Source organism: Triturus cristatus, chromosome 4_1 (assembly GCF_964204655.1).
Source record: "Triturus cristatus chromosome 4_1, aTriCri1.1, whole genome shotgun sequence".
Lineage (NCBI taxonomy): Eukaryota > Metazoa > Chordata > Amphibia > Caudata > Salamandridae > Triturus > Triturus cristatus.
This window is the reverse complement of record NC_140585.1, coordinates 644,039,005-644,064,924: the sequence shown is the minus strand read 5'-3', so window position 1 is coordinate 644,064,924 and position 25,920 is coordinate 644,039,005. Positions and strand designations below refer to the sequence as shown.

The 25,920-nt window shown below is 49.9% G+C and overlaps 1 protein-coding gene across 6 annotated transcripts in view; it reads right to left on the bottom strand.

Annotated features, from left to right (window-relative positions):
- The window catches only part of LOC146855326 (uncharacterized), a 915,814-nt gene that overhangs the window by 427,781 nt on the left and 462,113 nt on the right, over positions 1-25,920 (bottom strand). The window lies entirely within an intron of this gene.

Below are 25,920 nucleotides of genomic sequence, written 5' to 3'. Positions count from 1 at the left end.
CTACAGTTAGGTGTCATCTGGTGTCCTCAGAACAGGTAATCTCTGATGTAGTCCTCCAGGTTGTAACAGTAGACAACTAGGTGAGTCACTGTTCAGTGGGGGAGCTTGGGGGGTCTCAGGTTCTTTAAAGGTAGCTGTGAGTCCAGCCACACTTGTGGACTGTCTGCTAGGAAATTACCTGAAGCACACCATCTCAAAAGAGGTGGAGCTCAAGTCTCACTTGGGAGATATCAGGATTTCCTGAGTGGTTGTGCCTGACCAGACAGTCCACAGCACCCAGGAGGAGAGTCAAAATGACATGGAGCCAAGCACAATGGCCCAGGCACCTGCCAAGAGCAGGGTCAGGGGGCGTGGGAAACCCACTCCAGATATTCCCATAGGTTTGGGGGAAAGTCGTTCCTGAGGATAAAGCACTGGAACATATAGGGGAGGGCAATGCTACCTACCTGAACCAGCCAGATGGCAAGCTGAAGGCAGGCCAAGGCCCATGCAAATGGAGACACCTCTATTGGGAAAATGGGCTCCAGTATAATGATCCTAAGGTCATTGAGCCTGGGGCAATTCATGTGTTAGGGGTGCCCCAGTGCAACCTGGCCTTTCTACTGGAGCTTGGTCACGATTTATCCATGGCAGGACATCCGGGGCAGGTCAACACCTCTGTCTGGTTGGTCGTCCACCTCTATTAGCCCCAGATAAGAGTAACTACAGATGCATTCAATAGGTCCTGCCCTACCTGCCAGACCAGTGAGAAGTTCGGAGTAAAACGGAAGGCTCCCTGCTCTCCTATTGTGGAAATCCACTTTGAGAGGGTGGTCATCGACATTTTGGCAACTCTGGACCCCAAGACAGCCCTGATCAACAGATTTATATTGGCCTTGGTGGACCATGCCACCCAGTACTCTGAAACCATGTCTCTGAGAACAGAGACTGCGCCCTCACTGGGCAAAGCACTGATGGGGATATTTATCTTGGTGGGATTCCCCAAGGACGGTATATCTGACAGAGGCTCCAACTTCATGTCAGCATACATAAAGTCAAGTGGGACGAGTGTAAGGAAACACCATCCTATCCCCAGACCAATGAGCTTGCTGCGAGATTCAACAAGACCCTCAAAAGAAAGAGTATGGGCCTGTTGGAGCAACTGAGGTGTAAGTGGGATGTCCTTTTGACATTCCTGTTGTTTACCTACAGGGAAGTGCCTCAGAACAGGGTAGGGTTCATGTACATGTTGGCTCTCCTTTGACAGATCGAGCACATTTGGAAGAAATCCACTGAGAACCTGGAGGCCAATCAAGAAGTCATGAAGCTCTGGCATGACCAGAAGGCCACTCTGGTAGTTTAAACCTGGCCAAAAAGTGTAGATGATGGAGCCATGTGCCTTACAGGACTGGTGGAACAGGCCCTGTGCGGTCAAGGAGCAGAAGGGGAATGTCACCCACCTGGTGGATCTCAAGAACCCAGGAACCATTTTATTGTCCTGCATGTCAACTGCCTCAAGTCCCATTTCAAGAGATCCGAGGTCCTCCATGGTCTTGGTGAGAGATGGAGGTGAGGAGGAGGAGAGCACCCCTTTCCAAGATCTCCTTTCTTCTAAAGAGCAAGATGGTTACGTTGAGGGCATGAACCTCTCCCTATCTGACTCCAAACTAGGAGAGATAATGCCACCAGTTGCTGGAGCAATTATCCTCCCTGTTTTCACTTACCCCAGGGCTTACCACTTGGTGCATCCATGACATCGACACAGGGTTAGCATGCCTGTCAAGAATAAGATCAACAGGCTGACTGATAAGGTGAGAGCTAGGTGTCTAAGATGCTGGAGCTAGGGGTTATAGACACTCAACACCGGCCGACAGCCAGCCTGCTACCAAGCCACCCCGAAGCGCACCCACGGAGCCTTCACCTGCAACGCCTGCAACTTCACCTGCACCCGCACCTCACCCGCGAAGCCAGACCCCAGCAACAATCACCTCAAGTGCATCTTGCTCAACACCCGCTCCGTCCACAGACACGCCATCGAACTCTGGAACCTCCTCGACACAACATCACCGGACGTCGCCTTCCTCACAGAAACATGGATGAACGCCTCCTCAGCTCCCGACATCGCCACAGCCATCCCGGATGGCTACAAGATCGCCCGGAAAGACCGCGTCAACCAAGCCGGAGGAGGTATCGCCATCGTCCACAGAAACTCCATCCGAATCACGACCAACTCCGACGACTCTCTCACCACCACCGAACACCTCCACTTCCAGATACACACCGACCCCAAGACCACCCTCGTATACTGACCCCCAGGACCACGCACACAATTCAGCGAAGCCATCGCAGACTTTGTCAGCCCGCACGCCCTCACCTCCTCAGACTACATCCTCCTAGGAGACCTCAACTTCCACCTGGAGAACAACAACGACAGCAACTCCGCCACCCTGCTGGACAACCTCGCCAACCTCGGACTCAAGCAGCTGGTGAACACCCCCACCCACTACGCCGGCCACACGCTTGACCCCATCTTCACTTCCAGCAAGCACATTTCCTTCAGCCACTCCACCGAACTACACTGGATAGACCATAGCTGCGTCCACTTCAACTTCAGGAGAACCACGACCCACCACCACCCTCAACAGGTTCCCCGCAGAAGATGGAGCAAGATCGCCGCCGTCCAGCTCACCACCTCCCTCAGCCAGAACCCCCCCACCAACACTACGGACCCCAACAAAGCAGCCCGCAACCTCACGCAGTGGCTCACCAACTGCGCCGATGCCCTCGCACCACTGAAGAACCCTTCCAGCAGTCACGGCAGCAGGAAAGCCCCCTGGTTCACCGTCGAACTCAAAATCTCCAAGAAAACCTGCCACACCCTCGAGAAAGCCTGGCGCCACGAACAGACTACTGATAACATGACAGCTCTTAAGAACGCCACCCGCAAACACCACCAACTGATCTGCACCACCAAAAGGACCACATTCAAAGAGCGCCTGGACAACAACTCCCACAACAGCAAGGAACTCTTCAGCATCGTCAAAGAGCTCTCCAGCCCCAGCGCCTGCAACAACGACATCACACCCACGCAGGACCTCTGCGACTCACTCGCCTCGTTCTTCCACCGCAAGATCGCCGACATACACAACAGCTTCGGCGCACAGACCATGAACCCTATCACCGATCAGGCACCCCCCATCACCACCCTCCGCACCTGGACCACGGTCAGCACCGAAGACATCACCCGCACGATGAACACCATCCACTCCGGCTCCCCTACAGACCCCTGCCCACACCACATCTACAACAAAGCCGACTTCATCATCGCACCCCAACTCCGGGACACCATCAACAGCTCCTTCGCAGCTGCCACCTTCCCGGAGAGCTGGAAACACGCCGAGCTCAGCGCCCTCCTGAAGAAACCCACCGCGGACCCCACGGACCTCAAGAACTTCCGCCCCATCTCGCTCCTCCCTTTTCCGGCCAAAGTCATTGAGAAGACCGTCAACAAGCAACTCTCCGCCTTCCTCGAGACCAACGGATCCCTCGACCCCTCGCAGTCCGGTTTCCGAGCTAACAACAGCACCGAGACCGCCCTCATAGCTGCCACCGACGACATCAGGTCCCTGCTCGACAAAGGGGAGACAGCTGCCCTCATCCTCCTGGACCTCTCAGCAACCTTCGACACAGTTTGCCACAGCACCCTAGTACAGCGCCTCAGCAACATCGGAATCCAAGGCAAGGCCTTGGAGTGGATCATCTCGTTCCTCTCCGGCAGAACACAGAGAGTCCGCCTCCCCCGTTCCGCTCCACGGCCACCGAAGTCATCTGCGGCATCCCGCAAGGATCATCGCTCAGCCCCACCCTCTTCAACGTCTACATGAGCCCCATCGCAGCCATCGCACGCCAACACAACCTCAACATCATCTCCTACGCCGATGACACCCAGTTGATCCTCTCCCTCACCAACGACCCCGACACCGCCAGAGCCAACCTCCAGGAAGGAACGAGAGACGTCGCGGAATGGATGAAGCTCAGCCGGCTGAAACTGAACTCAGATAAGACGGAAGTTCTCATCCTAGGATCATCCCCCTCCGCCAGGGACGATTCCTGGTGGCCCCCGGCCCTGGGCTCCGCACCCAAGCCAACGGACCATGCTCGCAACCTGGGCTTCATCCTGGACTCCTCCCTCACGATGACCAAGCAAGTCAACGCCATCTCGCCTTCCTGCTTCAACACCCTGCGCATGCTCCGAAAGATCTTCCGTTGGATCCCCACCGACACCAGGAAGACGGTCACCCAGGCCCTCGTCACCAGCCGTCTGGACTACGGAAACACCCTCTACACTGGATCCACAGCCAAACTACAGAAAAGACTCCAGCGCATACAGAACGCCTCGGCACGACTCGTCCTCGACACCCCCCGCTTCAGCCACACCTCCCCCCAGCTGAGAGACCTGCACTGGCTCCCCATCAGCAAGAGGATCACGTTCAGACTCCTAACCCACGCACACAAGGCTCTCCACGACATGGGAACCACTTACCTCAACAACCGCCTCACATTCTACATGCCCACCCGCCAGCTCCGCTCCGCCAGCCTCGCTCTTGCCACCGTCCCACGCATTCGCAAGACCACCGCCGGAGGAAGATCCTTCTCCTACCTGGCGGCCAAGACCTCGAACTCCCTCCCCACCCACCCACGGCTGACCCAGAACCATCTCGCCTTCAGGAAGCAGCTCAAGACCTGGCTCTTCAAACATTAGCGGATCCCCCCCCCCCTCAGCACCTTGAGACCCTACGGGTGAGTAGCGAGCTTTACAAATACCATGATTGATTGATTGATTGATTGACTACAACAGCCTGTGGTCCAGTCTAGTGTTTTGGTACCCAAGGCTGCATACCCAGGCAACACCTGAGAACTGTGTGGATGACAGAGAGCACAACTCAGTTACCAAGACTGATGCTCATTTTTGGGGAAGGTTTGGGGACAGTGCATTGGTAGTTGGAAGTGGCCCGGATTGAACTTGGACAAAGCACTATTTGCCGATGGCGGCCACTGACCTGATTTACATTGTGTATGTCATTTGTGATTGAGTAATGCAATAAAAATTGTTTTTGCAAAAAAAAAAAAAAAAGACTGATGCTCATTCAATCCCGGAGCTGATGATCTCAGTGACCGGTTGGGAGCTGCCAAGTTCCTGAGTAAAATCAATCTGATGTGAGGGTAGTGGCACCAAGGGGGCCAAGGAGAAATCCCTATTCTCCACCCCAGAGTGGCACGTTCAGTTTATAGTGATGCTCTTTGGGTTAAAGAATGCCCGTGCCACCTTCCAGAGGTTGGTAAACCAGGTTCAGGCTGGTTTGGAGGACTTAAGTGCCATCTACCTAGACAACATTGCTGTCTTCAACTCCAGCAGGGAGACCACTTGCACCACCTCCGGGCAGTGCTTTAGGCCGTGAAGAGGGCAAGTCTGACTATCAAGGCCAGCAAGTGCCAGATAGGGCAGGGGCCAGTTGTGCACTTGGGCCACCAAGCCAGTGGGAGCAACGTGTAGCCACTGCAGCCCAAGATATAGAGCATCCTTGCTTGGGAGTCCCTGCAGATCCAGACTGAGACGAGAGCCTTCTTAGGACTCAATATTACATGGGAATCATTAAGGCATATGGCACCACTGATGTCCTCTTAACAGAGGTGACTTCTAAAAAGTAGCCAAAAAGATGATGTGGACAGAGTGTGTCAGAAAGCATTGAACACCATTAAGGACGTCATGTGCACAGCACCTGACTTCTCCAAAGAATCGCTGATGGATGCATCAGAGTATGATATTGGGGCTGTTCTCTAAAAGCTAAATGAGGCTTGGTCCAGCCTGTAGCCTTCATCAGCAGGATACATGGTGGAACATCGCCCTGTGACTGACCAGGCCAATAATAATGGCCTTTGCAGGTTTTTCTGCCTTAGTGATGAGAACTATCATGAAGGTGGGTACTTCTCCCTGCTTTCTGCAGAGGGGGCGAGGGAAGAAGGGAGGGGATGGGGGAACGACACGTTAGACCTGACATGCTTGGGTGATATTCCCAAGATGTTTTATCCACTCCCTATTTTTGCTGGCTTTAGGACTCTGTGCACTCTCTCCCACAAACCAATAGAAAAATGATTCTGCTCTCTCCCTTTAACATGGTAACATTGGCATACAACAAATTTGCACATTTAATATACTTATCAGTCCCTAGTAAATTGTACTATCTGTACCCAGGGCCTGTAAATTAAATGGAACCTGTGTGCTGCAGCACTCATTGTGCTATCCACTAAAGCAGCACTGTAAAACGTGTCTGAGGCCTTCCCCTGCAGTCTACAGTGCAGTTTTAAAATGACCTGGCAAAATAAATCTTCTGCTAGGCCTAAACCTTCCCTTTTAATACTTATAAGTCACCCCTAATGTAGGCACTGAAGACTCATAGGGCATGGTGCATGGCAGTAGCAGCTGGCAGCACTAGTGAGTGGTGGGCGGGAAAATGGGTAGGTGACTACATAAAGAAGTTCATAAAGAAAATAAAGAAAAAGGCACTTACCTCCAGGTCCTCACTGTTCCAGTCTTATGCTCAGCTCTGCCTCTTGCACGTGGCCCTCAACAAATCCCCCACCTAATCCTGGCGCTGCTTTCATGCTGTTAACAAGCATGAGAGCAGCACCAGGATTGGAGGGAGTAGCATCTTTCTGAGCTCCCGGGGGCCCTGGAGTCCTGGGCTTGGTCTAACCCAGCTGTCTTGAGACAGCTCGGTTAGAGGTTTCAAAGTGTGCATGTCTGGCTGGCCGTATCAAGGCGGCCAACCAAAGGGACATGCGCACTTTGAACTACGCAGGCAACCCATGCTCCTCCCGTCTGCTGTCACGTAGCAGGCCCCACCCCGTCCTGACCCTTGGTTCAGGACAGGTGGATTAAGTATAAAATGGTAATAAGTTTATTACCATTTTATTTTTCATCTCTGGGGCCTCTTTTGGGTATTTTGGTTGGTGGGGCGACGCTCCTCCGCTAAAACAGAGGAGCCACCCCGGTGCATGGTAATGAAAAAGTGGGAGCTGTGTACTGATGTTTTACACGTCCTGTCAGTAAAAAACTCCCAAAGTAGTTTTTCACAGTAGCAAGGCTACCTCTCCCATAGACTAACTCTAGGTTACAATAATTCACTTAATAAGTGACAACTTTAGTTTGGAAGCAGATACACTACATGCACTCATTTGAATTGTACTTTAAAATCCTCTTCAACTGTAAAGTTATATTTTACATTACTATTCTAAAAATGTCGGGGAGGAGCCAAGATGGCGGAGTGAGCAGACGTACTGCTCCTGAGCTCCCGCCACTGACCCGTATAGCACCGGCCAGCGGGCCGCTATGGGCACGAACAGAGCTTCCTGGGCACTGGAGGTCGTCCCAATGCTAGCAGGGCCCTCTGGGTCGGGAGCAATAACGGAGGGTGGTGCAGCCTGCCCTTCGATCTTCCGGTGAGCGGCCGGAGCGTGACAGTGACGGGGCTGCGCTGCGGTGCAGGTGCGGCAGCAGGGAGACAAGAGCCTGCGCAGGCTGGGGGCGAGGCCCTGTGTCCCCGGAGCGGAGCGGCGGCCGTGACGGTCCAACAACGTAGCACCGGCTGCCACAGCAGAATCCTGAGAGCTACTGGGACCCAACGCGGAGCCGCGGGAGGAAGCGGCCGCCATTTTGGGAGCGGGCCGGGACTTCTGACGGTGAGTGGTCCTTGTGCTCTCCTCCTCCTGCGCCCCCCCCCCTGTGCTGAGATAGAAACTGAGGACCCAGCGTCGCCTGGGGGGGGGGGGGTTCTGGGCGTCTGGTGACGGGGGGGGCAGCGAATGGACGTCTGCAGCGGCGGCAAGTGAAAGGGGTCTCGCCCCACCTGGGAGTGTTCAGAGTGTGAAGGACGGCGGGGGTCCGGAGGAGACACAGAGCCTCAACGCAAATAGGGTAGGGATCCCCATTGACACGCAAGACCGGTGGCTGCCTTTGTGAGTGGGGAGAGTACCGGCTGGCTGCACGCTCGGTCTGCAAGGGAGCCCTGGTCTCAGAACTGCTGTGGGCCGGTACGGAGGGTCAGAGCAGTGGTCCTCGTGGGAGCCCGACGACAGGACCGGCTGTGGACAAGGGCATTGGGACGCCAGCTTACTCACTGCTGAAGACTGACCCGTCTGTGGGGGCAGAACTGTTGAGCCAGTGGGGCCCTTGGGGTGATTTCACGATACGAGGCCGGGGTCCTCACCTTTGAAGCTACGCCCGGGCTATAGTGCGGTGGAGACAGGGGGGGGTTGCTTCACTCCCTGGTTGGGACGGAGGTCACTAACACTTTTAGCGCGGTGAACCTAGCGAGGCATTGGCGGCAGAGAGGGTTATGTGATGTATCGGTAGCCTCCTGGCACCCTCTGATGTCCCGCGTCCCTTGCTCCGAGCCGGAGATACCATTGACGCTACCTGCTGACGAAGCGTCGGAGACGATAGCACGTAGACCTCCGCACAGCTGCTTTGGCCCATTGGCGGTGGGCTATGTCCTCCTCTAGGAAGCGACAGGATAGGACCCTTAAAGACCTGTTTGCCAAGGTACCAGCGGGACAGATGGCATCCGCTGCTGCTGTGGGCACCTCTGGAGGAACGTCCCGGGGTGACGGGGCGCGGAGCCCATTACCAAGTCATTCCTTGAATCCATGTTTGTGGCGCTGAGAGAAGACATCCACACACTCAAACAGGAGTTCACCTCTGAGCTCAAGGAGGTCCGGGGCGACATGGACTGCATTGGAGAATGAGTCGCTGACTTGGAGGGCAAGAGCGATGGGAGAGATGTAGAGATTTCGGCGCTACAGCAAGAGATCATCAGGCGCCATGATCAACAAGTTGACCTCCAAACCCACCTGGAGGACTTGGAAAATCGCTCCCGTCGCCATAATATCCGGATCAGAGGTGTAAAAGGGGATGATGCCTCAAAAGACCTCTTCACCTATACTAGGGAACTCTTTAATCACATCCTAGGTAGGCCCCCGGAGACTGAGCTGCGCGTGGATCGGGAGTACAGAGTGGGCCCTCCTAGAGCGCCGACGGTGCCCGCTGGGACATATTAGTCTGTGTTCAGGACTATCGCACCAAAGAAGCTATCCTTCAGAAAGCGCGTCAAATGCATCCTCTGACGTTTCGTGACCAGATGCCGGTGCTGTATCAGGACTTATCCGCTCTTACATTGCAAAAGAGACGAATCTTCAAACCTGTTACTTCACACCTTCAACAGCACAACATCCCTTACAGTTGGGGCCATCCATTTAGGTTGGTGTTTCGCAAAGATAACAAGCTATACCAGCTACGCTCCTTATCTGAGGCTTGCAAACTTTTGGGGGTGGACATCCCGGACGCGGAGAGTGGAGAAGACGATCCCAAAGCAGAGGTGCTGACTCCAGACCCCGCTGGCGCCAGCAGGGCTGCAGACGCAGCCCCAGGAAGCCCCCGGCTGCAGAAATCACAAAAGGCCAGAAGTCGGCCCTGGAGGCTATCTTCGCAGAGCTATCCAGCTCTAAATCTGGATGACCTCAGACGCTCTTCATAGCTGCTTGCCTGTTTTACTAATGCTTAGATCGTTGGCGGGAGGGGGGCTTCCTTTTCACTTTTAGTGAACATACCCCAATGCCTTTTTCCCAATCACTGACGAGTGATGGACTCTGGGTTCTTTGTTATTGTTGTGGATTGTTCCTCTGGGGTTTCTTTTTCAGGGAGGTTTTAGGGGGGTATTCGGTGCTCCACGTCCACTTTTCCTCTAGGGTTAGCCTGACACTTTGCGCCCGCGCGAGCCTGGATCGTCTGACCTCCCTGCCCACTGGCGACACGATGTATAGCACATCCCTGACACTCTGGATCCTACCAGACCACACACATGCCTCCCACCACACTTAGGATCTTAACTCTCAACGTACGGGGTCTCAATAACCCAGTGAAGCATAGGGCAGTTCTATCATGCCTAGAACACTCTCAAGCAGATCTCTGCCTGCTGCATGAAACCCACCTTTTGGCGAGAGATTGCCACCGTCTCCGATTCCGGAAATTCCCCACCCAATTCTTATCCTCTGGCCCTACTAAACAAGCTGGGATGGCGATCTTGGTGGCCCAGAAGTTTCAGCGGGGGAGGTCCTACACAGGGTGGCCGAGATTAAGGGGAGGCTCCTGACATACCGCTTCGCTCTGGGAGGGTTGACATTCACCATCGGATCCTTGTACGCCCCGAATGAAGGCCAGGAACGGTTCTTGCACTCAGACCTAGCTGAAGCCACTGACACAACAGATCGGGGGAGACTTGAACCTGGTCTTCGATAACGGCAAGGATAGATCCAGCCACCGCACTCACCAATCGGGGGCAATCTCAACCGAGGGGACTTGCGCGTTTACATGACCTTGGGCTGTGCGATCTTTGGCGTCATTTTCATCCCCTAGCCAGGGAATATTCATTTTATTCCAATGCACACAAGACCTATGCTAGAATGGATCACTTTTTAGCATCTACTCCAGTGAGCGCAATCACAACAGACGTCGTTATAGGGGTGGCCTCACTGTCGGCTCACGCTCCGGTGCTTGCCACCCTCACCTTCCAACCCCTGTCACGGCCGGCGAGGATATGGCGACTCAGGGACACTCTCTTACATCGAGAGGACGTGGTTACACGCATTCAGCACACCATTGACGACTACCTTTCACACAATGCAAACACGGACACCACACTTGTTACACAATGGGCGGCATTGAAAGCAGTTATCAGGGGGGAGTTCATCGCGGTCTCCGTGGTTGACAATAAGGAGTGTGGGCGTAAAAGGGAGGAACTCACACAACAGACTCGAGAGCTGGAGCAGATGCACCAGAGGACGGGAGCCCCGAGGGTGTGGCGACAGCATAATGCTGTGCGCCGCCAGCTAGCGGCGCTTGATCAAGATAGGGCGGAATTTGCGGCGCTGCGACTAAAGCATGAATATTATGCTGGAGGGGACAGATGCGGGCACCTCCTTACCCATAAATTGAGGGAGGTTCGTCAACGGCACGGAGTCAAGGAGCTCATCTGTTCGGATGGCACTTGCGTGTCTGAAGATGGTGCTATAGCGGAGTCATTTCGTGACTTTTATGCCACCCTCTACATGGGGGCCTCGTTAGATAGGCAGCCTTTCTGGATTCTGTTACCTTGCCTGCACTGACAAAGGCTCAGGGTGATCATCTGGACAGAGACATTCAGACGGAATAGGTAATAGCCGCTATATCCCGTCTCAAGCTGGGGAAAGCCCCCGGTCCGGATGGCTTCTCCGCTATTTTTTACAAAAAGTTTTGCACCCTGCTCGCTCCGATTCTCGTCCGGCTGTTTAACTCCTTTGCCGTCCAGGGGGCGATATCAAGTGATCTCCTAGAGGCCTCTGATCCCTAAACCCGGGAAGGACAGATCACGTTGCGGAGCATATCGCCCAATATCCCTTCTCAATATAGATTTTAAATTGTACACAGGGATTCTAACTGCTCGTCTTGGCCCTCATATGCCAGGACTCATCGACCCGGACCAGGCCACGTTTATCCCGGAGCAGCAAACTACGGATAATACTAAACGGATCTTGCATCTTATTGAGATGGCTTCCCGGGTTCCGGGGGAGTACATGATGCTAGCCATCGATGCTGAAAAAGCATTCGAGTGTGTGCACTGGCCCTACTTGGAGCAGGTATTAGAAAAGGTGGGGATGGGGGAACGATTTTGCACATATGTACTCAACTGCTATAGGTTTCCCACAGCCACGGTCCGTGTGAATGGTTGCACATCTTCCTGATTCTATATTGAACGAGGTACGAGGCAGGGTTGCCCACTGTCGCCCCTTCTCTTTGCCCTATATATGGAGCCTCTAGCTCCGAGAATGCGGCAGAAACCGGAGGTCAAAGGGATAAAATTCTGGGGCTACGTCCATACAATTAGCTTATACGCAGATGATGTGCTGGTCTCACTCGCGGAGCCGAGGAGTGCATTGCCGGCTTGCTGGGCAGAACTGGACACCTTTGCCCGAGCTGCTGGATTCAGGGTGAATGCTAACAAATCTATGGCCCTAGATCTATCCTTGTCACGTTCCACCCTGGGAACACTTACAAACCTTGCTCCCTATCCAATGGGCGATGGATACAATTCCGTACCTGGGGATCCAGCTAGCTCCCTCCCTCCCTGAGGTGGTTAATGCTAATTATGCGATATTGCGCCGGAAGATCTGTCAAGAGCTTGGCCGATGGAAACACTACCCCCTTTCGTGGCTAGGTAAAATTGCAGCAGTCCAAATGACCATTCTGCCACAGATCATTTATCTCTTTCGCACTATACCTCTGAGGCCACCTGTGGGGTGGATTCGTCGGACGCAATCTGACTTGGCCCAGTTTATTTGGAACGGTCGGAAACCTCGCATGCGACGGGCACTAGTGACGCTGGCGCCGGAAGACGGAGGGCTGGGAGTCCCTGATCTCCAGCTCTACTTCCAGGCAGCACAGTTATGGTATTTGGTGGAGTGGAGCAGATGGGAATCGGAGAAACATTGGTTGTTTCAAGATCAGGCGGTGGCGGCGCGACCCTTGCAGGAAATTCCTTTCCTGCGCAAGCCCCATAGGCCCCCTAATCTCTACGCCTCGTATATCACGAGGGTCCCCCTGGAAGTTTGGGACGCCACCAACATTAAACACGAACTCCCAACCGTCCCTTCCCCACTCACCCCGTTGGCTGACAACCCCGATTTCAACCCTGGAATGGATAAGGCAGCGTTTGCGGGCTGGAGGTCGGCTGGTTGCCGGTTTCTGTATCATATCTATGGCGCTAGAGGGGTCAACTCGTTCGCCCAGATGAAGCAGGACTTTGGGCTCCCGGAGACAGAGAGACTAAGATATCTACAAGTACGGCATTGGGCGCTTCAACCACAGGTCTGCTCTGAGGCGGACAGGCGCCTTTCCCCTTACGAAAGATGGCTTATCACCCGCACGTCAGATAAAAATCTCATCTCCGACCTTTATAAGCGGCTACAGATCAACCACGCACCCATACACAACCCTAGCAGGGAGAGGTGGGAACGTGAGTTGGGTAAGACACTCAGCCACAAAGAGTGGGAGGGAATATATTACAGGGCCAGACACTCTGCGTATCACATGGGGCTCACAGAGACACTTACGAAGATTGTGACACACTGGTACTACACCCCGGAACGCTTGCATACAATGGACAGAGCCCGGGAGGCTATGTGTTGGAGGGGCTGCGGACAGGTGGGCAACCTGGTACATTTACTTTGGGAGTGCGAACACGTTCAACTCTACTGGATCCAGGTGCTGGATGAGGTGGACAAGCACTTTGAGACTGAGCTACCACGTTTTCCAGCCTATGTACTGTTAGGTCTCCCTAATTCTCTGACCTATCCCTTAAAATCTCGTAGAGGTAGACAGATGGCCATAGCACTAGAGTCGGCGACACAAAACATACTTACGCACTGGTGCACACCCAACGTTCCAACATTTATAGGCTGGCTGCACCGCCTGTGGTATGTCCTTGGTATGGAGAAATTGGCACTTACAATGGCAGGGGGAGGGAACCCGGTATGACGAGCTGTGGCAACCATTTCTGTCGCTTTTGGCGGCCGAATTCCAGGAGGTCACATGCCCCCGCTATCTCCGGTTGTAGCGTCTTACGGAGACAAAACGGGCGGATTGGTGAGAGGGTAGGGAGGGCTTAGCATAGCTTTGGTTATGGACGTGGAGCACGAACAGGGAGGGGGCAGAGGGGGAGGAGAGTGGGGATACCGGGGGTTCTTTCTTTTTTCTCTTATTTAATTGTTAATTCAAGCGTGCCATCTGTCAGCGAAGCGCAAACTGGCGAGATGGTGCTCTACAGTCACTTAGATCAGTGGTTATATCGCAGCCTTACAAGGTGAAAGCTATATGTATATTGTATGCTGTTTTTGAATTGCAATAAATAAAACATTTAAACCATAAAAATTTAACTTTTAGCAAGTTGGCATTTTATAGCCCACACCAAATAGCCTTTCTGCCAGTGTCCAGGGTAACTGCGAATGGCTCTCCTGTGGTGTGATAGGTATTCCTTCCCGACATGGGAACAAAAAGGCTTTGGGTGTGGGGCAGAGTGTTCCTCTCCTTAACAGGATTGCCTTGGGGTTCTACTCAGCCTCCTTTAACTTCAAAAGTGAGCCTGAGGGCTGTTTCCAACTCCTTCCTGACTTCTAAGGCTGCCTACCATGCCACTGGCACATGGGGCTCAGACAAAGGTCTGTCTGCCTTTGTCCTCTTAACAGATTGGAGGCAAACCCAGGAAACGGTGATGGGTAGACAAACAGAGCATCCCCCACCTACAAGCAGAAACTGGGTATAAGAATGGCACCCTCAAACTCTCAACTAAACACTCCTGGACCTGTGGAACATTTGGGGGAAAATTGCCCTGGTGTCTGAAGAAGGAACACTGTACCTGCTTGACGTGAGCCTAGGATCCTCTGCTTCACCTGCACAGCTGACTAGCATCAACTGGACCAGAGTGAACCCTGAAGCTGGCCTCAGCAAAGGGCCTTTTTTTGTCATCACATAAAGGACAAACGTTTTCACACTATAAATGGAACTATATAGAGGTTTTTTTTTACATACCTTGACTTACAGCTTTCTATTTGGACAACTCAGTTAGCAACACCACTATTACAGGTCTAAGGCCCCTATATAAGTTCTTTCCTCCAAACACAGGAATGTCCCCAAACTACTGACCTTTGAAATACTAAATGTAAAATACTAAGACATTTAATCCATTTAACCTTTCCCTCACTGAAAGACAGGTTTTACAAGATCTTAAAACAAATACATTAATTATTATTAAACCTGCAGACAAGGAGAGGTGAATAGGTGTACAAAATACAACAGACTATGATGTTGAAGAAAAAAAGGCAATATTCATCTGTATAGAGGAGAGCTTCCGTATCGGTCATTTTTAGGTCTTGCATAGGCAGTTTCTTCAAGATATTTTGTTTTCTATTAGTAGACTTGGAGTCCACCCATTACATTCCATTTGTTGGTTCCACTGTCACTTTCATTGACTACCTTCTTATAGGTCAATTGATGTAGGCACCCTTCCTCTTCATGTGTATCTGTCCCCAGGAGCATGGCTGCATTAATTGTGTCTTCCACTGCCCATTTTATAGGCACTACTTTTTTCTTTGAGTTTAAGCACTCTGCAAGAAGGCAGCTTTCTTAGAAGGCTCCCTCTTGCACTTCTCCCCCTCCTGTGCTGCCTGACCCCCCCAACTTACCTCTGTTGATGTTTGTGTTATGCAAAAACACTAGAACTACAGAGGGGTGAGAGGTATATCCCTCTTTGACCTCCCGCTCAGAGAATGAATATCACAAAAAGAAGAGGGATAAACTAAATATATGTCATGTGGAGACCGACAAAGTGAGGGGGGAATACACCAAAATTGTAAAACTGCCCTTACACACAGCAAGCTGTGTCATGCTTCATCATAGGGCTGCTTCTACACCTCCGCTTCAACCCACCGCTGGGAGGTGGAGCAATAGGGAAAGGGGAAACAAACAACACATACAAAACAAAAAAATATTTATGATTTTGTGAAGACTAACGGTGAGTTGAAAGTGCAGAACCAGTGAAAAATAGTGATTAAAAACCAAGACTGGAGCTACCTTGATCCAATTTTAATATTAGGTGCCCAGTTTTGGATTTCTGAAAACTCGTGGGTGATGGGTTTAGAGAGCTTATGATGAGGTTCCAACCCCCCCACTCTGCATAGGTGTCGACATGTTTCAGCCAGTAATAAGAAAATTATAACCCGGCTTTCTTCAGGACTTCTCACCACTGTTGTTTCCCAATTTTTAAGTATTTCTTCCTCATCCCAAATTGGGAAGTGTTACCTCACCTTTAGGGAGGAACCGAGTTTATTGAAATTATAAACTCGAACTGGCGGGGGAGTGAGGACAGCCGCCCACACGCACTCTTGCTTTCAAGGGCCGCCGTCCGCCACCGAGTAATGCCTCCTTCTCCGCCGTGTAGAATACAGTTTGTGTTATTGCTGCTCCAGGCCCACCCTCCTACCCTCTGTTGTACGTGTTGCCCCCCAACTCACCCTTCCTCCGTGTTGCTGATCAATCTGCCCTCCCTCAGTAATAAACAAGAAAAGTGCTATGATGCAGCAAGTGCTGGCCACAACACTGGACCCCACCCTGTGTTGTCCTGTTGCCCCCTTTAAACACCACCCTTCCTCCTTGTCGTCCCTCCCCTTCATCTCGGCCGCTGCACAAACAACAACAAAAAAACACAAAGGGTGGTGTGACAGTGACAAATTGTAATGAGTCGTGTTTACGTAAATGTGCTGCGTTTTGAAGGTCGCATCCCGATTCCCGAGGTTCAATCACTCGTGGGTTGCTCCCCTGTGTTCATTTATGCCGCTGCTGGGAAGATATTTTCAGGGCATAAAAAAGGGTGGCTGGTATTAGCACTCTGCAGATGATTGATTGTTATATTTAATGGTAATAGAAGGCCTTAAAGAACTGGAGCCGGTCCAGGCCCCGTTGCTGGTTCCAAGCAGCGGCTTATCTTGCCAGACACGCCCATCTTGTTTTCATCTCACACATTCCAGTGCAGGATCCTAGAAACGGGATCGATCAATAATGCATCAGGGTATAACAGCTTTCCTATGCAACCCTGCCTGCACTAAGCTATTTATCACCATGTGTACTTATTATCACACTTGCTTCCTTCACAGAGAACCAGCTGCCTCTTGTGAGAACAGAAGTTCTACCTGGCTGCTATTACTTAACATTTGTACAATTGTATTTAATTTCATATTTCATTGTTCAGCTTTGCTGGCGCTAATTTATAATTGGCTATCAGGTTGTCCTTGTGATTACACCTCTGTACAGTGCGGCTGTTTTTCTGATTGTTGCTTTCATTATTTCGAAGTGTTAGCACATCAAGACTTGCATCTGAGAGTTCTCCAGACAAGACAGATTAGGCCATCTTGTGTCTCCTCCTCAGAGCACTGAAGGTAGGCCTGCAAATAAATTAACTTCTAGATCTTCTCTTGATCTAGATCATCTACTTGGAGGACCCACCCGTCAGTAGCTAGTGATACTTTCTCTTCTTCGGTTGCTGCTTAACAATCCTTCGAATTATATATCTTAACTCTGACCTTTTGTTCGTCCTGCAAGAAATGTAAACGTTGGTCCAGGTCAAAATCCTTTTCTTCTTCCACCTTTCCAGAATTATCTAGAACATACATAGGCACTCTGAAGAGTACTTTGAATGGTGTGTGGTCACTCAATACTCTTCTAGGAAAGTTGCTTAATGCCTTATGGAGTTTTACAGAGTTTTTTATACATAGCGCAAACTTGACCCGAGTGTATCGGGTATCAGTGCGCTTTACACAAACACACCTGTTGCGTTACATCAGGACACATTCATTTTTGTTAGGCAGGGGGAGATTAAGTGATTTGCCCAGAATCACAGGATGTTGCACGTCCTTGCTGAGACTTGAACCCAGTTCCCCAGATTTGAGTTCGACCACCCTAGCCGTTAAGCCAACCTTTCTGAACATCCTCCATATAGGTGACGGTACCAACTAAGCCCTGAACTGCTCGCTCTATTAACCCATTACTCTCTGATCGGCATGGGTTGCTGAAATGCAGACCTTCTCCCAGAGCAGACATAGCATCCCTGTAAGCTTTGGATCACTGTCTTAGTGAAATATATTTACTGCTACCATGGCTATAGACATTGAAAGTCCTACACGGCTGCTTTAGCACCTGCATTTCTGTGAGGCCACACGCACAGGATTGAGAACATGAATCAATTACCACCAATTTGTACTTATATTGGTCAACAGAATTTATTGGCTCAGCATGGTCCAAATGTAAAATTCAAAACAGTGAATTGGAAACTGTGAGCGGGGTCTGTTAGGGTTTTCTACCTCTACAAGTTTGCCCTGTTGTGTTTACACCAGTATGAGCAGATGCTTTGCCCTCGTGAACTGCACTGATGAGGTCTAATCTAGACAATTTATTAGAAATTATTCTATCTCCCACTCCTGGTACAGAAACCATGAGAATGTTATCTGAATTGAGGGTGTAGGTGTATTTAGGAGGAAATTCGACTGGTGGTGTTTCGCTCTTTACTGCTGCTTGTATTGCTGCTAGTATATCTGTGTTGATGTTCGTTTGATATCTGGTAAGGACTGCTAATTTAACAGTCTGCACTGCAGCAATCACAGCTAGGTCAGATTACAGCTTCCTTTTGCACAAATCTCCCATCTCATTGATGGCCCAAAGTGTGCATCACCATGGGAGTCCGCAGAAACTTTTCCGGGGGGGGGGGGCTACATTTTTACTTCATCATCTTCCTCCGACATGATGTGTGCCAGGTGGGGCACAAGAAACAATTGGGCGCAGGAGGAGCCATGGGGGGCAGACATTTCAGAAATTAAACAATACCAGGCAGGCAGCAAACCAAAATATATAGGCTGTCAAAAATCCCTAAATCTTCATATTTTAATCTATTCTGAGCACAAAGTAAAAAAGTAAATAATTGATCTCATTTTCTTCTCAAACTAAGCGCAGGACAGAGAGAGGCTGCTTCTCTCTCTGAACTCTCTCTCCGTCTGACTGGAGAGGAGCCTGCCAGTGTTGCCAGATTTTCAGCCCCGTCCCTATCCCAAAGACGCTGAAATATAAGTCCAAATTCAGCCCAACGCAGACCAGTGTCAGCCCAAAAACCAGCCCGAAGTCGAAAGTCTGCTTTCTTTAGAAGCTAAAGCTAGGAGTTACAATTTTGGATGTGATGTATCAATGTACCTTTCAAATGTACACTTCCGAATTTATTGCAAAGCAAGCATCCCATAGGAGACAGACTGATCCACCAATCAGACAATAGCATCAGGTGAGAAAGCTCTACTCATCTAGGCACAGCAGACGCATACTTTAAGTAATTGTTAATAGGTAAGCAAATAGCTGCACTGTACAGCCAGAGCTAAAAATGATAACCCCTTTATCGAGTAGTGTCTTAAGGAGCACACAGCCATGCAAAGAAACTAGTCATACACCAGCCAACAAACGCCCTGGGTAGGTAAAATAAAGCTTGATGCCTAGCACATTCTGATAAGACAACTTGAATTCATGGTAATCAAGCACATTTTCAGAGCAATCTTTAATTTTAACGCAGAGAATTCGGCCACGTATGTAAATGTTTACCAAATCCACAACATGCCAAGCCAAAGCAGCAACATGCAGCATCTGATAACCTTTGGAGCATTTCTACAGGGTGACCCTTATCTGATTTTCAGAGGTATGATATAAAGAGGGAGGCCATCTTTAGGTTCAGGTGAAGATGGTGAAACATTAAAGGAACATGGGGTTCTCCATCCAAATAAAGCATTACAAACAAAGAATGTTGTGGTCCTTTCTTTTTTAAACATAGTAAGCATAAGGTTTTGCAAAGTACAAACCTAGCTACAGGCCAACTGTTGGTTATATAATACAGGGGTGATACAATGTTTTTTTGGGGGGAGGGATGACACAGGTGGTTACTTAAAGTTTTGAGGGAGGGGCTTTCAGGGCAGGGCAAAATGGTTTCCCTGTGTTAGCAACAGCGGAGGGTGGGAAGAGAGGTAGGTCAGAGGGGGAGGAAGCAGAAATCGGGGAGCACTATTAAGCGATTGACCTTTGCATTTATAAATGCGTACTGTTACTCAGGAGTAGAGTGTCGTGGTTCTATCAGGTATAATACCAACAAAATGAATTTACAAATAATAAGCGCTTATTTAGATTATTTTTCGAAATGGCAAAGCAAGGGTATCCTGTAATGGGAAAAATTACACAAATGCATAAACTAACAAGCTGTGAGCTTCACGTGCAGTTTTGGAAAGGAAATCATTAACTATTCCAATACTTCAAGTACACCACAACAGCAGCACATCATATAAATGACAGAGGGTAAGAGACGTTTATTAAAGCATGTGAGGAGCACGTGAGAGAGACAGAAAGAGAGAGGGAATAAAAGGAAGAAAAAGAGGGGGCAACTGACAGAGCAAGCAAGAGAAGTGCACACTTCAACCAGTAATCTTACCGTAGCAATAAACCTGCTGCCTGGGTACCTAGAGACTCTCACGCACTGCATGGTAGACCAGCCACGACACTTCTGACTCCTCCCTCTCGCAAACTCCACAGCACTCCGAGGCTGGACCGCTGCGCCAAGAGGCAATGATTCAAACTTACGGCCCTGATTTGAAAACCGTGATGTACAGCCCGCACCTCGCGGGCCGGGTGCCATCGGGCACTCACTCCTGCAGTGCAGGAGTGCCACTGCCAGCGGTACAAAAAATAATGGCACCCGGCCGCACCATCCACCAGCACCACCAGTACATCCCGCACCAGACGAACCGGCGATCCGGGGCATGCGCCCCTACTTGCTCCCCCTGCGGACGCCCATGTGCGTCACAAGGACCCGTGGAAGTTTGCCCTGTAAGACAGAAACCTTTTCTCCATAGCGGTTTATTCTTAATTAGTTTCCCATTTTGAATCTCAAAATCAGTTCAGGCACCAATGTATTAAATCTACATTGTAACCCTGAACCATGAAGGATGAATCCGACACATCAAGTATGGGAACTGACAGATCAGTCTTTTGTAATGCAAGTGCCAAGGCATGAATTGAGCGGTGTGGTCATCTGCTGTGGATGTGCTGCAGAGGTAATTTACTATTTTTAACTACACCTGGCACTTCTGAGACGGTTGCAGAGCGCTTTTACTTAGTTCTAACTTCAGGTTGTGCAGATCGGTCGGTATAAAACACGATCTGATATGACTCGATAGGTAAGGCTTGTAGAGTCGGAGGTACATTCAGCTCATTTTGGAGAAATGCTTGTGTCCCAAGAGTTTGCATCAAATGCACTCATTGAAGAGGCCCAGTTCACCCATCTCAGGTGTACATTACGAGCTTTAGGAATGCTTGCCTTAATGGCTGCTTCTAATGTAGGAAGGGGAGAAACCACAATCAATCGTTTTCCCTATGCTACCAAGGGCTCTTGCAAAATAGTTATCTGCAGAGCTGCAAGAATTTAATCTATGGAAGCAAAACATGCATGGGATGGAGAATGCAATTATGATTTGTACGCAATGAGAATTGTCTGTCCCTTACAGTAGATTACAAATTATTATTAGGAATATTTAAAGAGCACTTAGCTAGCAAAGGCAACAGACTGGCAAACTAATAGATAATGGAGATGAGGAGGAAGAGCATTCCAGAGTTTAGCAATATTATAGGAAAAAGAGCGACCGCCACCTCTCACCCTTTTAATTTTAGGGACTGAGGCTAGGCAGAGGTTGGTTGATCGTAGGCATCTATTTGGACGATAAAGGGAAATGATGGACAGGTACAAATGTGTAACCTGAGTATCTTAATACTATTCTTAATACTAGGTTCATTTCGCTATCCCTAGTCTGTAAATCTAAGAAGCTTCAACAAAGATTGTAACTTCTTCAATGTGTCACAAGGCCCAAGGTAGCACATTTCTGAAGGAAATTGGGTGCTAGTCTCTTGCCCTCATTGGATAAATCATACCCAAGAAAGGTCACAGCTAGGAAGGCAATTTTAGACTTTTTAAAAGTAGTTTGTACTTGTGCTGTGCGATGTTAGAATTGCAACAATTCGGACCAACCTGTCAGATGTGCATTAAAATCATCATTTCTGAGATAAAAATTATCAATGTATGATAGTGCCTCAGATCTGGTTGTAAGATCTCCATAATACTTGCTGAGAATAAGCCAGGTCTATTCTTGTAATCCATGAGTAATATTTTGATGGAATGCTGAATTCCATCATAGCTGAAGGAGGTTAGATACACCTTTCTGGTGCTATATTTTGACTAAAAAAGCCACTGCAATTGCACAGGGATGTTTTATACTTTTTCTGTATTAGGTTCCTAACTAGAGGGCCTATTACGATGTCAGATGGACTTGCGTCTGCCCGACACCGTCTAGGAAACGGTACTGACCGACCTCCAGTCCCAACTGCCTCATTATGATGAGCCTGCACATGGTGCGGTCGCACTCCCACATTTCCCTATGGGAGCATGTATACGGCTATAAACCAGCCGTAGTACATGCTCCCATAGGGAAATGTGAGGTTGTGTGAATCCCTGCACCCCGTGGTGTCTGCCTTCAGGTGCCTGCCACGGGGTGCAGGGATTAACAGGCGGGTACCATAGGTGCTCCCTCGGCAACCAACCGGTGGCCGCAAAGGGAAGGGGGCCCTGCTAGGGGCCCCCAAACACGCTTTTCGACAGGGTTTCCATGTAGGAAAGGCCGACAGGGAAACCCTGCATTGTAATCTGGACAGCCTAAATCGCTGTCCATTTGGATCGCTGCTTCCGATGGCCCGTCGGAAGCCAGCGAGAATGACCGGCCAGTTTCAATTCTGACCGGCTGAATCAAAATCAGCCAGTCGGAATTGAAACCAACGATGTTAGTCATAAGGCCTCCGACTTCTACGACCATAATATTAGGCCCCTAGGTGTGTTGTGGGCATTTTGAACTGCATATGCTTGTGTGAGTGTTCAAATTTCTATAATATAAAACTGTTCAATAGGATTCGTCTGGTTTTAAAAGGGGGAAAAAGAGGGGTGTTCACTGGTGAAAGACAGTAGGCTCTAATGCCCTGAAATTGTAACTGATTTAGTATTACTATTGTTAGAAATAGGGTTATTGTTTGACTGGGGTGTGCGCCATGGTCAAGCAGAGACCACAATCCCAGTCAGGGTAAGGCACCAGTAAATCCCAAATTAACCTGTGCTCAGCCTCTGGTAGCTTGGCACAGAGCAGTCTGGCTTAACTTGAAAGCAATGTGTAAAATATTTCTGCAACACTTCAAACAGTAAAAACTGTGTAAACACAACATAAAAGATCCCACACCAGGAGGTTTAGCAACATAGAGTAGATTTTAAAGAAAAAAAACAAGACCAAAATGACAAAACTCCAATCAGGGAAACCAGAAATATTGAATTTCAAAATTTTAGGGTAAAAAAGTACCAAAAAGTACAAAGCGTCAACAAGGGATAGCTGGTTGCGCCAGACCAGGACAAAGCCACAAGTTCAGGCCAAACGCGACAGAGTGTGGGTCTACTACAGGGACCAGGTTAGCCCCACCGGGTTAAGCCCACTGAACATAGTACCTTAATTCCTGGTTGCGGAGTGTTGCATGCATCCGAGGCAAGAAACAAAGCGGTGTTGGTTCCGAGATGCTGCAATGCTGCGGTGTGAGATGCTGTACTTTGTCGTCAAGGATCCCGTTGACGGGGCTTGCAATGCCAGGTGCGGGCATCGAGGATGAGGTGCGGAGCTACGAGACTGTGATGTGGAGGCCACCGTTGTCTAGCTGCCATTGCCATCAACGAGAGATGTGAGGACCTGGGTCAGAGATGTGCAGCACTGTCGGCGATGCATCAGTTTAGAAGATGTGAGGTTGATGCAAACCTTCTATGCCAGGCCCAATCCACGCAGCGACGGTGATGCAGCCCTTCTACTTGAGGAAGCAACTCTCAGCCGAGGAGATGCATTGGTTTGGCTGGAGGATGCTCCACTCAGCAGAGAAGATGGATGGGTTCCCCTGGTGAGCAACTTAGGCCCACTTCCAAGGGTCCAGGACTTGGGTGGCACCATGTGGCAGGGTTAACTCTCAGATGGCAGAGTCCAGGTGCAGTTGCAAGGTTGTTAGAAGTCTGTCATGTCCCTGAGGGTTCGGATGAGGAGGCCAACTAACTAGCCCACCAAGCCACTCTGAGTTCTGGGCTCAAGAGATGCATGTCCAATCCTTCTCACCTAGGCAAGAGGGCAACAGGTCAGCATAGCAGTTCCACTGGTATGCACCTTAGGCTGCTTCCAAGGGTCCAGGACTGGGGTGGCACTACTTGGCAGGGTTGACTAACAGGTGGCAGAGTCCAGGTGCAGTTACAAGGTTGCTGGAAGCCTGTTGTTTCCTGATGGCTTCAGATCAGGAGGCCAGCTAACTAGCCTTTGGAGGCACTCTGGGTTCAAGAGATGCAGGTCCAGTTCTTCTCACATAGGCAAGAGGATAGCAGGTCGGCACAGCAAAGCAGAAGTCCAGCAAAGTAGCAGTTTATTAGTGGCACTCTTTTCAGCAGCACAGCAGTCCTTCCTGGCAGAGTATCCACAGGCCCAGAAGGGTACTGAGGTAGTGGTGTCTGAGGTCCAGTACTCATACCCAGTGGTGTCTTTGAAGTGGGGTAAACATCAAAGAGATGCCTTTGTAGTACACAGATGTCCTCCCTTCCTACCCTGGCCCCAGACTCACTACAGGGGAGTATGCAGTTTTTGGGTGCGGACAGGACACAGCCTATTCAGGTGTAAGAGAGGCTGTACACTGCTCTTCCCTCCCATGCTCTCAGAATAGCCCATCAAGTGACACCTAAACCCCCATTGTGTGTGGCTGTATCGGTAAAATACACCAAGCCCAACTTCCAACTACACCCAGAAGTGATCAGAGACAGGCTTCAGGAACCAAATGGCTAAGACAAGAAAATGGCAACTTTCTAAAAGTGGAATTTTCAGAATTTTAATTTAAATCCCACTTCTCATAACTTAGGATTTTAAATTAGGATTTCAGAGACACCAAACATTAACTAGCCATATCTTCCCATTTGGAAATTACACGTATAAAATGTAATAAGGTAATCCCAATGTTACCTTATTGGCGATATAGGCCTTGCAGTGGGCAAAACAAATTTAAGAGTTTTTCACTACCAGTACATGTGAAAACTTCAAAGTGCAGGTCCTGCTTTTTAAATACATTGCACCCAGCCCTCTGGGCTGTCCAAGCCCTACCCTAGGGGTGACTCATATGTGATAAAAAAGGATGGTTTAGGCTTTGGCGCTGCATTGCACAACCAAGTTCGAGTGATTTTACTGTTTTAAGCCTGTATTATTTTAAATTCACTGTGTCACTATTGAATTTGTTGATTAAATTTGTATATGTACTGCATTCAATATATAATCGCGCAACTAGACATAAGCTCTTAAAGGCTTACCGCGTCTTCAGGAATCACCCAAGCATGTCATCCATTCCCTAAGTAGACTCGCTTATCGGACCACCACAAAGTGCAGCCGCTCCACCCCCTCGGATCATAGAAAGGATCGCTCCTTCCCTCGGTCACGGAGTGGGTGGGTTAGCGGTCCAGACTCAAGTGGCTCGCCTACTTATGGCGGCAGCAGCGTGGACACTCGCCTGAGAGGAGCACTCTGTTGCCTGACTCTCTGGCGAGATAACACAGTGTTACTTCATTGCGCTGCATTGCACAACCAAGTTCGAGTGATTTTACTCTTAAACCTGTAATTATTTTAAATTCACTGTGTCACTATTGAATTTGTTGATTGAATTTGAATAAGTACCGCACTGTACCAAATTGAATATATAATAGTGCAAGTAGGCTTACGCTCTTAAAGGCTTACTGCGTCTTCAGGAATCACCCAAGCATGTCGCCATTCCCTAAGTAGCCCTGCTTATCGGACCACCACAAAGTGAAGCCGCTCCACCCCCTCACCATAGATCACGAAGTGGGTGTAATAGCGGTCCAGACTCAAGTGGCTCGCCTACTTATGGCGGCAGCTGTGCTGACGAGCAGCGGACGAGTCGCTGGTGCGCCGAAGGCATGCCAAAAGCAAGCCAGTCTGCGCCCATCCGTGTCCAGCCAAGACCAGGGGCCAGGAACTCTGCCCGATCTCACCCAGACTCTGCTGGAATAATAAAGTTCACACAAAAAACCTAGAACTACTCAGGCCAGTAATGTCTCCACTCTGCCTCCACTTTCTCAAAGCTAACAACCTTTGAGTGCCAAAACCCACTGC